Source organism: Dipteris shenzhenensis, chromosome 31, assembly GCF_047967505.1.
Source record: "Dipteris shenzhenensis isolate YYH24624 ecotype China chromosome 31, Dip_SZ_1.0, whole genome shotgun sequence".
Taxonomy (NCBI): Eukaryota; Viridiplantae; Streptophyta; class Polypodiopsida; order Gleicheniales; family Dipteridaceae; genus Dipteris; species Dipteris shenzhenensis.
In genome coordinates, this window is record NC_141626.1 from 14641578 (window position 1) to 14655310 (window position 13733).

Genomic DNA, 13733 nt, shown 5'->3' on the forward strand with positions numbered 1-13733 from the left:
TTACAGCCTCGCTCTTTATTCATAGCCTAGAAGTATGAAGCATATGACGATAGTCAAGTGTGAGTAATTACAATGTCATTGAATTGAATTGGAACTAGTAACCTTGAAGTATGTTTCTTTTGACCCAAAAAATAGTTTGTGAAGACCTCATATGCTCTGAAGATAATCTTAATTGGCATGAAAACAAAAAAATTGGAACTCCCAAAACATACAAAATTATAAAACTTTACTAGAATGGTGTGAGGAAGAGTTATCCTATTCAAAGGGAAGGAGGAGACATTTCCTCTTTCAAAGCATATAGTCCTTGAGCAATAATCTACATGAGAAGCAACCAATTCTTTGTTTTGTTTTGACTTATCAAAGTCTAAAGAATTGTGGATAGAGAAGGAGATGCTTGAGGATGCGTGTTGGATAGAGAAGCTAGAAAGAGATGTGTGTGGAATGTGCCATGTGGTGACGTGGATTAGGATTTGCTAAATGTGTCAAAGGTTAAAAGTCAAACATTTCAGCCCACGTCATCGTGTACACTATCACATTGCCATGGCCGCCAATAGCGCTCGCTATATAGACACTCAGCTTCTTCTCTTGCATATCACTGCCCATCGTTCGGCTATGGCATCCCTTGCCAACATCAACTTCCTTCTCTCCCTCTTCCTCCTCCTCTCCTCCCTCATCACCCCCTCCCTCTCTGCTCCAGTTTGCTCCTCTAACGACCGCACCTCCCTCCTTGCCTTCAAAGCCTCTGTCTCCAGTGACCCCTCCAATGTTCTCTCCTCCTGGAAAACCTCCTCCCCCAATTGCTGCTCCTGGAATGGCATCACCTGTGACTCCTCCTCTGGTCGTGTCACCCGCCTCGAAGTCAACCAAGCCAAGCTCGCTGGCCACCTCGCTTCTTCCTTGGGAACACTGTCTGAGCTACAAGTTCTCAGCCTTTATGAGAATAACTTCAACGGCCCCATCCCTGCTACTCTTGGTAACCTCACCAAGTTGCAACAGGTCTCCCTGGCTAGCAATAATGGGTTGACGGGCTCCATTCCAGAGTCATTCGGCCAAATGAAGAGCCTTCAGGAGCTCGATGTCTCTTATAATAAATTGTCTAGGTCTCTCCCACAATCTATCAGAGGAATGTCTAGCTTGCAGCACATCCGCATTTACAACAACATTATCACTGGCCTGACCTGACCTCCTTTGGCCTTCTTTCTAACCTCTTCAATGCGGATCTAGCTTGTAACCAACTAACTGGCCACAAGTCCTGGATTCATTCACACTCAATCTCACCAGTCTCTTTTTTCTCTACCTCAATCACAACCAGATTACTGGCCTACTCTGGGATCTAAGTAATCTAAAGAGCCTAGAGATTGTCTATCTCGATAACAACATTCTAATGTTGAGCAGTATTGCCGGTTTGGCAACTCTACCTAAGCTGGGCGAGCTCCACCTTAGCTCGTGCCACTTATCGGGGGCTTTCCCTCTCTGGGTTGTCCAAATACCACAGCTACAGGATGACTCAGACCAAGTGACGCCTCTCATTGACTTATCCAACAATGCCCTTATTAGTATTATTCCGACTCATCTAGGATCGATGGCCAATATATAATCCTTGAGCTTGAATTACAATCAGCTCTTGGGGAACATCCTGAAGATGCTAGGAGATCTGACTAATTCGCTATGATTCCTGAATTTGCAACAAAATAAGCTATCCGGTGGCGTCCGAGCACGTTTTCCTAGCTCCATGGTTTGGAAGGTTTTAACGTCTCCTACAATTAGCTGACGGGTCAAATTCCACAGGAAGCACCTTTTACCACTTTCGCCGTCTCATCGTATGAAGGCAATCCTGGGCTGTGTGGCTCACCTCTTACAGCCTGCAAGAAGCAATAGAAGTGCCAGCCTCGATACTTAAATAAAATGACTGCTCACATGCATGCATGTACCACAGCTTTGTAAATTCAAGGTTTTCCCATATATTAGATGCAAGATATAGGTGTTATGTATGGTGTGCAAAATAGAGATTCATACTTAGTGTGCTTTTCTGGAAGTAGAATGTAAACGCTTGAGTGGTTTGACTAGTACGAGTGATTTGTTATGCAGGTGGTTATTACGGTGTTGATGTTCATCCAAATATGGTCTAATGTTGATTGTTATATGGTTGTTGGCTGATTGATTATTTCAGTGCATGATTTATATTGGAGAGCGATATTGAGAGTGTTTGCTATGTCATGCCTTGCATGGTTCTCATTAATGTTCGAATTCAGTGACGATGATGATTGCGTTGTTGCCATGTTTGCTAGGCTACTCTCCAGGGTCACCACAAAGTTGAGAGTGTTCTTAGCGACTTATATGTTCCATTATTTGTAGCTTCTTGTATATTGTCGGATTTAAGAAAGTTGCACTTATTGTTTCTATTCCATTTTTTGCGATAGCTGTGCATGTGATTATCGATTAGCTTTTGCATTGCTTTGTATAGAAGGGAAAAGTCATAGCTATCAAAGCAAGATATTTCTTCGGAGGCGGGCAATGTTGTGTTGTTTGATGTTGTCTGTTTCAACTCTTGCAAGCATAGAATGTCAGTAACTATCAACTTCATGGCTTCCAATATGTCTTGGTAGTGTGCATTTAATAAGGCATTCTATGATTATGTGGGAAATGATGTACGTCGATATATTCTTTTGCAAGCATGCCATTTCGCTATTGTTTGCAAGCACAAGATTTCTCTTTGGACATCAGTGTCAACTTTGATGTGTTAGATTAATGTTGTCTTAGAATTAAAACATTGGAAACGAGGTCGTGGTGGCTAAGAAAAGATCACCACACTAGTATTGTGTCAATATCTCTTAGATGCAATTCTTTAATTATCTTTGCTATGGCCATTGATTCTATGCTTTGCATGGTGTATCAATTGATCATCAAGTAAGCCAATTCCAAGAAGATATTTGTATTTTCAGGGAATGATCCAAACTATTCATCACTTCTTGAGTTAATGATTCCATATTGCAAGCATGAAGGACTCACAAACCAAAAGAAAGGAGTTGAAAATATTCAATACATTTGAGATTCCAGAAAGTGATTGTTGCAAAGCATTTGATGCTCAAAAGAGCCCATATACACAGACAGCTTCCATGTGTTTTTGAATTCCAAAGATTACTTGTACAAGACATGATGCAAAAATTCATAATCTACAAGTAGTTTTTTGTTAAAAAGAATAGAATAGATGAAAAACTAGACAAAATAAGAAAATTCTAATGATAGCCTTGCTTGCAAAATCTTTTGCATACTCCATTAGATATGCTCAATGCCCCACCCTCCTGGTAACCACCAGTGGTCCAAGGTGCTGAAGTTGTAAGGCCCCCATATGAGGAGAAGCCATGTGTGAGCCCGGGACACTAAATGGATCCTAACTTGCATGTTAGATGAGGTCTATCAACAATGAGACCGTTGATGGTAGAAAGGTGACTGTGTGGGAGCCCCTTATTCTTGTTGGGGTTTTGGGGCTAGTTCCCTCCTAGCTGGGGGGTTCCAAGGGGGCCAGCGGCCCCCTTGGTGAGGGTTCGAGGGCGAGAGACCCCAAGGCGATGGTATAGGGAATATTCCTTGAATATTCCATGGACGACTAGTCGGCTCCATCGACTAGGTTGATTGGTCGGCTCCACCGACTAGGTCGACTAGTCGACTCCACCGACTATGTTGATCTAACTACCGCCCTCATAGCTATAAAGAGGCGACCTCCCCAGTCCATTGTATCATATCAGTTCAGATCAGATCAGTTCAAATCAGATCAGATCAGATCAGATCAGTTCAGATTAGATCAATTTAGATCAGATTAGATCTTCAAGCTAGTAGCTCTTCAGCTAGTATCTGTCTAGATTGCCATCTAAGCTCCACTGTGGGAGTGCACGGGTGGACGGAGCCATCATCTATACTACATCAGTATTGAAGGAAAAGTTTGTTCCTCTCTAGTTTGCTATGTACTCTCTATTCTTTGTTCAGTTTTTGTTCGGCTGCGCCGTGTAACTTAACATACTCTAAATATGAAAATTCATGATAAAAGATATGATTCAAAATGATTATATACATTAGGAAAGCGATTAGAATGCATGTGACATGAAAAAGGGATGATACCTTGATTTTTGTAGAAGAGAATAATGCATATTAAGGATGGATAATTGTAGTGGCGCATTTGACAAAGTATCAATTATAGAAAATTTATAATCCAAAAAAGATTAACAATTTGCTTAGTAAAAAAGATGTCAAGTTGCTTCCCAAAAGTTGTATATATCTCAAATTCCAAATTGATGCAATGCTAAAGGGTTCTATATATACAAGAGACTTGAAATTGTGGAAAGAAATTAAAAGATTTCAAAGCTATAGTAGAAGAATTGCCAAAGCAACAATGACAACAAATTTAGGGGATGAAGCCTAGAAGTTGCATTTCAACATTAGCAAATACTATTCCAATGTTGCTTTAAGACATTAGTTTATACATTTGATATTTGCAAATCTAGTTGAAAAAGATTGAAAGAAGTTCTATGTTATCTTTATATTCCCAAATGTGATTACAAATCATATGATACCAAGAAGTGATGATCCTGAAAGACCTCTTGAGTTTCTCAAAACAAAATTCTGTGCAAGAGTACATCTTAGATTTCCAAAGCTGATTGCAGAGCATGTAGTCTTGATTTCCAAATCTAGTTACAAAATATCAAAAATGGTTCTATATTATCTTAGATTTCCAAAACTGATTATTACAAAACATATAATACCAAGAAGGGATGATTCTTAAAGATATCTTGAGCTTGTCAAAAGAAGAATTTTGCACAGGATTATATTTTAGATTACCAAAACTTATTGTAAATCATATGGCATATATATGTATCAACTACCATTAGGGGAGATTTGGGGTCTCAAAAGGGCCTCGTAAGGAATGGATAAAGAAATGAATGAAGTTAATTGGAAGTGAATCTACTATGGTAACCCATGGCCTAAGGACCCCGTAGCAATGAATCAACTGACATGGGTACCTTTATTTTGAAATAGGGCAACCTTGGCCTTTGGAAGGAGGTGGATGGTGGATAAATCAAAGGCCTAGGATGTCTTTGATGGATGGCTATAATGTTTGACTTTGGGGAGGCCTAATTAAGAGGGAGAAGGCACTTTTAATGTGGACCCTTGATCTAAATCTAAGATCAATGGCTAGGATGGAAGTGCCTATTTGGAGGGTAGGATGCAAACTGATTCTGGATGGTAGCCACAGAGATCAACATTCCAAGATCAATGGATTGAATTAAAGTGCCTATTTGGACGGCCCAGATTTAAACAGCTTTTGCACTAACCTTCTCCCTTGATTGCCTTGCGAATCTATAGCCCATATTGGAGCGCTTTTTGCACTCATCTCCTCCCTTGGATCTTTGTTTGGTCAAGGGCTTATATTGACCTGCTTCTTCTTTTGACCTTATCCATTATATCTTGGCTTTGATCAAGGTTTGATTTCTATCCTTTGATGCTATCCCTTAGATCTACGCCTTGATCTAATGGATGGGAATGCTCTACCTCAAATTTGAATGTACCCCTTGGATTGGAGATTAGATCAAGGGCTAGGAGTGAAGACCATGGGTCCAAACTCTGGGTTAGAGGTCTCTCTGCCCATAAATTATTTGTTAACTTCAACATACCATTGCCCCACACCTCAGAGTGCTCTCATTGGTACACCTCAAATTGCTCTCTAATCACTTGAAATTAGGAAAGACTAATTGGAGGCCCTTTTGAGACCCGATTTCTCCCCTAATGTATGATGTCTACAAAGCTTGCCAAGAAGACTTCAAGAACAATGAGTGTGATGGTCTCCTTAGGTTTGTTCTCCATTAAGTCAACCTTTAAAAGCTGAAGCCAAGGGCTTGTCTATGCAAAAAGGGCCATATTTCACCAAAAATTTCCTTCCAATTAAAACCTAATAGAAATTTTAAAGGGTTTATATCTGATTCCTAAGATAGGGAAAATATCAACGCAGTTTCCAAAGATTTATTTAATTCCCAAGATAGGGAAAACATTAGCATAGTTTACAGCTTGTTTGGATGGCACAATTGTTGTTTCCTCACAGCATTGAGTGAGTTCAAGTATACAAGGCACCACAACAAGGTTTGTTGTGCACTTTTCAATTATTGCAAACATTGAGTAAGTTCAAGATTACAAGGCACCACAACGAGTTTTGTTGTGCACTTTTCAATTCTTACAAGCATCTATATTCCTTTATTATGATTAAGTAAATCCCATCAAAGTTCTCAAGGATTTTATGTGCATCTAAATGCTCATGCATTGGCTCCTCCATAAGGAGACAACCACATAAAAGATAGTTACGTAGATTTGCACACCAAGAGACTTAGATTGGGACTTATCTTCTTTCCTCTTATGTAGAAAAGTAAAGAAAGATATTCTTCCTAAAAGACTCAAATCTTAGATAAGTGTAGCCATCTTCAAAGGAAAAATATATTATCCAAATGAATATATACCCTTCTTAATGTTATTGATAAAATAATACATTGCAACTATTAACGCTTTTTAATTTTGTGGGAATGTAGTTGAAGAATTACTAGATGCAAAATGAAAAAGGCAGCATGGAGCTCACAAAGAAACACATAATGTCTTTCCACATAAAGGTAGGTTTTATGAAAGCAATCAATTACTTTTTAAAAGAAATGGTTTGTATCTCAAATCATATATTGCAGTATAATCCCATTCATATGCATCAAAAGGCATGTCTATTCTTTTTTTAAAACAAATGTATAGCATCAACTATGCATTCTTGCTAAAACCTCCTTCCAACATCATTCATGAAAATTAGCATGATTTAATCAGAGATGAACACCATGATGGAAACTCACTAAAGAAAATGGTTTGACTCTACAAAGGTCTATGCTTTTTGCAAAAATCTATGGTCTTTCCAACATGATTTTTTAAAAAGTGAGATCAATTAACTACTCATCCCCCAGTAACATCATAATATAATTTTTCTAAAGAAATGATTTTCTTTTTAAAAAGAAACATAATGTTGCATGCAATATCTACACTACTATACATAATAAGTGAGCATTTAAATTACTGCAAAAATACCAATATTGGAAGTCTACATGTAATAACAACAAAATGCCTTCAATACAAAATGTTGGTCTACAACATAATAGAAAATTTGAAATGGTATATAGCAATGATATGAGTTTGTAGACACATAGAGAACTTTCAAAATGATTCATAGTAACCATATGAGAAAGAACATTTCAAGAGACTTGAGGATTTCCAAGTTGCACACACACTTGAGTAGATGAAAGGACCAAAAGCACACTAGATCTTTGCAAAAGCTAGAACCATCTAAAGATTAATACCTAGTGCAGACTTTCCAAGAAGCAACCACTACATATTAGTAGGGACCCAAATCTTGACGATGGATATAAACTTGAAGTTTCTCTTCTCTGAATTTGTATAGAATTGAATCTTCTGTAAATGTCAAGCAAATGCTAATAAAATTACCACCTCTCTTGCTCGTAGGGCCACCCAAGAACCAAGTAATTGAAAGTGGGATGCACAAAATATGGATTCTTTGACGCATCAAACACAAAGAAAAACCTTTTTTAAACAAACTTACTATAAGGGACTTCAACTTCTTGAAATCTAACAAATAGCATTCCAAAATCTGATGCAACCCACCAAAATTTGATGTAACGCACCAAAAGAGCATCCACAATCAAAAAGGGGTGAATGGGCATGTTGTGCAATTGACCCATTGAGCACTCCAATAGTAAGTGCCAACCTTCAAAACACTAAGCAAAACCAAAGACCATAGCCAGCTTTCATACAATGAGCCAAACACCAAGAGAGCAATGAAGCACAATGATCCATAGAAAAGAAGACGAAAGGGAAACTCAAACAAAGAGGTAGGACTGTGAGGCTCATAAAAGAGCTTGATTGCCACTACCATGCAAGCCAAAGGGATGAGAGCTTTAGGCATAAACTATTATGATCATCCTTAAAAAAGTTCCCTAAAAAAGGTAGCCATACCCTAATCCTTCTAAACAACCATTTGTTGAGAGTTGTGGTGCCATGAGCACATGTAGAGCAAAGGTATGAGTAAAGGGAAAGCTGCCACATGGCATGGAGGAGATATCCCACTTGTGAGCAAGCATATGGATGTAAGTACCCTCACCTATAAAAGGGAGGTTCATTTGAAGTAATATTAATCAAGCACATTGCACTATCTCAAATCTCTCCTCATGAGTCCAAGCTAATCTATCTTGGAACCTAATTGACTTGGGCTACATGTCATGAGCACTCTCTTCATCATGTCTCCACATAGGTTCCATCCACCCTAGAGTGCTCCATAGATCCTGAGGCACACATGTTTTGTCATGGTATCAGAGCTTAGGTCTAGTCTCCTAGATTAGGTGTAGGCTTGCCTTAGGAGCACATGTTTTCTCCTAGGTTAGTTTTAGTTTTTAGATTGAGAGAAATCCGTACATTGAAAGGAAATTCCGTTCTTTTTAGAGAGTTTCAAAGAGCCCTTGAGAGTTCTTCTTCTTATGAAAAAGAGTTCTTCATTCTCTTGAGAGATTGTTAAGAGATCTTGTTGAAGGGGATTGTGGTTCTGAGGTGTCCATTCTTTTTCGATGTTTGTTGCTCGTCTGTCTTTGGGAGGAGCGGCTTAATATTCCATTCAATCCTCCTATCCAATGGCTTGACCTACAATAGCCTCTACGTAGCTCTTTACCTCTATGACAGTCAGCGCAGCAAAGCTGCCATTCCGAAGAAGAAATCCTTGAGAAGGAACTGCCACTTGCTTGGCCATCATGAGAAGCACCAAGCCAATCCTCCAGTGAGCAAATCAAAGGGAGAAATAGAAATATGAGGACTCGAAAGTAGCTTGCAGACTTGAAAGTAGCGTGCGGCCAAAAGAGACTCTGAAGTCCTACTGCTCTAGCCTCGACGCCTCTCTACAATGCCTCCAAAGCCCCTCCGACAAGCTTTCTACCTCCTTCCTCGTGCTGCTGGCCTCGGAGGCTACGGAGCATGCTACAAAGCCACAAGGAGATTTCTCCATTCGAAGAAATCATGGCGACAAACTTGCCTCTCAATAGCCCATAACGCACGGTGCACTCAGCGGTGGCTGCTCTTGCACAACCAGTGCAATCGCTGCCATAGCTAAAGCCTTACTCCCACCAAGCTATCATCCAAGTGCTCCTGCTCCAAGCTTCCAAAAAGCCCAACGGTTGCTCCACTACACCGCATCTCCTACGACTCATCTATGGCAACGACTAGGCTCCCACTAGTGCGCTCTCGCTCCATGCGAATCAAGCCTTCCCTAACTCAAAGGCAACTAACGAGCGATCTCCCACAACACTACCAACTACAAGCTCTCAAAAGGCTTGACTAGCGTATCAAGGCGACTCCAACGAGCTGCCGTTCTCCATTGCATCACCATCGCTCCTCGATGTCACATCGCCTCAAGGTTTCTCTACAAGGGACACGTGGTAGATAAGGTGATCAAATTTAACTATGGTTAGGTTCAGCTGCTTGGGTTAAGTTGAACCTTCGTTAAGTTTATGGTTAGATTCAGTTACTTGGACATGGTTAAGTTTTCTTAGACTTGGGTTAACTCAGTCTGTTTAGAAGAATGCCACATGGCATAGTGCCACCCAAGCACAGTCCCTTTGTAAGCACAGTTTGAATTCTGCATGTGAATCCCTGTGCCACATCATCAAGACCCCCTCTTCTTCACAAAAGCTTCGACATGCCATAACTTCCAATCTAGGAAGAATTTGAACACGCTCCAAAAAGGAGAAATAACCAGTTTTTTGAGCTCTACGCGCTTGTTAGCTCAAATTTTTTGTATGCAATTAGACATTGCCAATATTGAAAGAAATCAATCGGTAAGACCTTTGCAACAAATGCTAAAGCAACGCATGAATGCAAAAAGCATGCCAAAAGCACAAGTGCATGAGATGACCATAGCACAAAGCATGGCATCCACACATAAAGCATTAAGGCACATGGAAGAACAAAGCATCATGCGTCAAGCGAAGAAGCAAATGCCATTGACATGAAGCATTGAAAAGCAACATCCTTGCCACCTTTAGCCCATATGTTTGTAATCAAGCCTGACCACTTGAGAGTAGCTATGTAAGCACCCAAGGGAGGATTTGATCTTGTAACTCACATCTGACCACCTTGTAGTAGCCAAAGGATCATGGCACCAAGGGGAGGTGTTGAGAGTTGTGGTGCCATGAGCACATGTAGAGCGAAGGTATGAATAAAGGGAAAGGGTTTCATGCTAGCAGGCAAAGCGGTTTTTAAATTAACAGATTCAAAGTTACAATGAGGCCCTCCCTTATTAACAGGAAGCAGTTGATGAACACACCAAGAATTTCAACTACAGAGAGATTTCTAATTTGTTGTAGAACCGTGACCTCCCTCCTATTTAACCTACCAAAGAGAAACCCCTCTTATGTGATTGATCCTCCCCAATGCAGAACTATATGTCGAGATGTGCTCCTGTCTACTAAACCTACCATTTGGTAACTCATTGTGTTGAACATAAACTATCATGTTTACCTGTTGCTCCACACATATGGCCATCTTCAATTGTTCCCTATTGTTTCAACTCAAAGCTATGGGTTGTTTCTTTTTGTCTACTACTGAAATCAGATGAGGAACCTCAATGTATAAATCTTTTGTGAATATATAATATAAAACATCTTTTCTACCCAAATAAATAAATAAACGGAATCTCTAACTGCCTACTCATGCTCTGCAATACCACTAGAAAAATGTGATTCTAGATAGTCTCCCTAGTAGCGGTCACCAAGGGGGGCTCCTCTCCTACCTAGAATAGTTTCTGATAAAGTTCATGGTTATATCAAGAATCTCCTAGGGTTTCGAGTACATAATGTCGTCCAAGTCTCTTAGTCATTGCACTAGACAAGAAACACCTGGTCATCCTGTCCCCTTGTTGCACCTAACAAGATCTAGAGGAGTGATATGAGAACTCTACCTGACATATCTCCATATCATGGAGATTTAGATGTGCACACTTGTATCTATTTGCCAGACACTGTGACCCAGGGTCCTACTCTCTGAGATGCTCAATGGAGGCCAAGTCTAATCTCAAGGCCCTCTCCCATTCTTGTAGAAGTTGACACCGGAGCAAGGCTTGGGATTGCAGCTCCTCACTGCTCCTCTGGATTGCTTTTGCGGCCATGCAACCCAACCTCCCTGTAGCCCATCAACTGACTACCTCCAAATCTGTGATATTTCCTATCTTCTACAATTCCTACTCTTGTAGCATCAAGGGGGGGGAGGAGGAGTGTGGGGGGGGGAGAAAAAAGAAGGGGGGACCAGAGTGGGAGTAGTCAAGGCTGCCTAAGGAGTAGGGGAAGAGATCCTTGGGTCAGCTGATGATTTTGTCACTGCTACTGAAGCCCTCTGCTCCTACAGTTGGATTGGGTCTTGAGGGTCCTGACCTACTGATACCAATGAATTTTCTACCCATTGCTAGAAGTCCCAGTCTCCAATGCGCAGGGGTGGTCCCCACTACTACCTCCCCTACTTGTTTCCCCTTGGACTGGGGAGGTGCTTGCTTCCCCTGAGGCTAGGGAGTGGCCTCCCGCTCTATTGTTCTCCACTCTCACTGTCTATCTTGACTTCTTTGCTACTTTAAGGCATTATTACTAGCCTTCTTTTTCTTCACTCTACCCAAGGAATTTGGGTGTCTAGGACTCCAGCCGTTGACCTGTCCCATGCTACACTCCACGTGGGAGAGAAGTTTATTGCTCAAGGTGTGGCTAGGAGGAATCCCTCCCCTAGCCTCTCCTACAATCCCTAGCTAGTAGGTGTCCCATTTGCTTGCACCATAGGCACTACCCTCGCAAACCTAAAATCTCAACCCGCTGTCTCAACTCACCACCATGCAATGTCTCTAGAAGAATCTCCTCTAGGAGAGATCCTCGGGCACTCTATAATCAACCTAATCTTGAGTACCCCATCATTTGCAAGCACTGACGTGGCCGTTTTGAGGAGGCTGCTCCATCACCATGCTAAAATTTTCCCCCATGGAGTGGAGAATGGACCTATATTACTCCTTGGGGAGCCCCCAGAATTGGAGTGTCATTGGGAAGTGAGCTATGTGATGGGTCAACTCCATATCATCGACCATAAAACCATGGTAACAAGGGATAAGGTAAACAAGATGCAGGCTCAGAAGTATTGAGATTTGCTCCACCAGTGATCGTGTAGTGTCGAGGGAACTTAGATTAAGAAGGAAAACCTCTCTGCCATAGATGGTAACCTCCTGAATGTGGTGCCCCTCGAATGCTAAGCTTGCATGGATCCAATCATGAACTTGGCTCCTGGTTGTCATGAGGCCAACTATCTTGCCTATCAAGGCCATGTTCTGGAGTGACTATACGAATTTCTTCACTTGGTGTTTGTCCTCTAGAGAGAGAAGAATCTTAACATCTTACAGAGTCAAGGGCACTGCCATGTGAGCCCCTCTGGCTAGACCAACAATCACCACCAAGATTTGATTTTTTTTGCGATACAAGAAGAGGGAAAAGAGAAAAGAACAGGCTGAGAGAGGAAAGGCCCTCTCAAAGGTCCCTTGAGGCTAGCCAAGAAGGACCAACAAAGAGAGATCCAAGCAGGTAGGAAGAAGGCCTAAGCCCTCTAAAAATTGCTACCACTGAAAAAAATCAAGAAACATAACCAGCCCCCGGAAGGCTAGTTATGGGCTGCTCCAAGAGGGACAACACCAAAAAACCTTGAAAGAAAAAGTGAGACTCCTTTAAGAAGAACATGCAAAGAATTGGATGAAGAGGTAGCTCCCTTGGTACCTTGGAGGCGAGCCAATACTCACCCCCCTTTGATTCACACTACCCGAGGGTAACTAGGTCTTGTAGGCCACGAGCCTCCTTAGAGTGGTGCTCTCTCCTAGCACTCTAAGGTAACCCCCCAAGTTCCTTTCAAAGGTTTCTTTAGCATCAAAGTTCTCCCCTCCAAGATAGCTTCTGGGGGGTATAGGCCTTCTTGGCTGTTAGCAAGGGCAGAGTAGTCACTAGAACCATGCAAGGCCGCAAGCAAGACAAGGTCCCCAAATGAGGGACTTGGGCACCCACCTAGCTACGAGTTGAGACACCAAAGATGTGAGCAGGGGTGTGAAAGAAACTAGGGACAAGGGGAGAAGCTACGTAGTGCGGGAAGGGGGGTAGGAAGGAAGAGAAATTGAAAAGGAGATTAGGGGGGTGAAGAAACGAGGAAGGAGGGGGCAACGTAGTGAGTAGGAGAGCAGCAATTAAAGATACTCCTAGTCTCATTTGTGAAACATTAATGTTCAAGGAACAAGACACTTATGTGAAAAGAACACCCTTCACTTATGTGAAAAAGACATCCTTCACTAGATCACAACAAAAAGGGCATCCATTAACAAAACCTTCAACTAGAGAGTGCAAAATATGTTAGACTACAACAAGTGAGATAAGGAAAAAAACTTTACCTAAATTCTTCACTCCAAATTAAATTTAAAACTAAATGACATACTCATTCTAGTAAGTATGTTGAATGAGGTGGATGAACATTTGGTTGCTCTTAGAATTGCATTTCCTCAAATCAAAGAGCTAGCATACAATGGACAATACAACAGGCCAGTAGTGCTATTAATGTCCTAATAATACCAGCAAAGTCTAAAATATACTCCCATGCTT

General features: G+C 41.3%; 1 pseudogene; it reads left to right on the top strand.

Moving 5' to 3' along the window:
• The first annotated feature begins 612 nt into the window (after nt 1-612).
• LOC147881076 (uncharacterized) lies at nt 613-1969 on the top strand (annotated as a pseudogene).
• The last annotated feature ends 11764 nt before the right edge of the window (nt 1970-13733 follow it).